Below are 1,408 nucleotides of genomic sequence, written 5' to 3' on the forward strand. Positions count from 1 at the left end.
CCCAACACCATTTGCTAATGTCTTCATTTATCTCAGTGCTGAGTTGATTCTTTGATTTGATTCACAAATGATTATTTTATCACATTTTTTATCTAATGAGACATATTACTGATTTGGCCTGATGTTAAAACAAGTTCCTCCTCATGTGCACACTCTAGTATTTTAGTAATAAGGTTATTTATTGCAATATGGAACAACAATCTTTTTAGGTGTTGGAGCATAAAATCTACTTGACCTGAGAGTGGAGGAGACATTTACACCTTCAGGTTTTGTATTAATTTTACTTCAGTTCATCACAGTGCATTTATCAGGCAGCATGGAAATCACCTTGAACATGAATCACCTTTGTCAGGTTTTTGGTGTATTTTTGCAGCTTTCTTCACAATGAACACCTGTTTTCTAATCCCTTTACTGTTTGTTCTGGTCCAATACTGTGAAGTTCTGACTTTGTTGGCTGATGTTTCCACACTAACAAAAAGTGCAATTGTTATATTATGTTCTGTTCTTTGCCACTGCTATAGCATCATTATGACAAGTAAAAAGAATGAAGATATGTTTCACAACCCTGCCTAGAAATTAAGTTTTTATATTACATGTGTTTAATTTTCTTTAATTTCATTTAATTAAATTTTATTTTATTTTATTTTGGCCTAAATTACTTTTGTCATTATTTTGTTTCAATGTAGTGACAAATTAAGATTCCTAGTGCAATGTCCAGTATCCATGGCAGTGTCTTATATTTTGTTATTTTATTGATTCAACAGTTAAAATCAAAAGGTTTTGTGTTTACTACGACATAAATCAGAATTTATAAAAATACATTTAAAATGTAATTTAAAAATAACTGGCATCTCATATTTTGTTGCTATTGTTAAATATTCTCAAGAACATTTTTTGTCTTCTACATGACGAAATCGAATATCTTAATATTTTTTCAGTTGAACTCTCAAATCAAGGTGCCATTTACATACACAATTTGTTCTTCCATGTGTATGAATAATGAGGATGGAAATATGATGAGGCTGAGGTAAAATTCCATGTTACCCAGGATGAAATGCACCATTCACTAGGTGAACATGGACCATAACCCTTCTTTGGACCATGCGCCTTGAAGTGCACTGTGACTCAACACTGACACCTCTCTACTTGTGTCTCCAGATTCTGACCCACCCTCGTCGACCAGTCACAGATCCAGCTCTGTTAACGGCACCAGGGAGCCTGATGGTGTCACCTTCTTCATCCTTCAGGGCCTCTCCAGCCTCGGTGACAGACAGATGATCCCGTTTGTCATCCTGCTACTGGGTTACATCATCATCCTGGGGGGGAACAGCATGATCATCTTTGTGGTATGATACCAAGCTGTGTGCCTGTGTTAAATCTCGTATGGAAGCCCCAAGGGGCAAGTGGG

Source organism: Monopterus albus, unplaced genomic scaffold (assembly GCF_001952655.1).
Source record: "Monopterus albus unplaced genomic scaffold, M_albus_1.0 scaffold792.1, whole genome shotgun sequence".
NCBI lineage: Eukaryota > Metazoa > Chordata > Actinopteri > Synbranchiformes > Synbranchidae > Monopterus > Monopterus albus.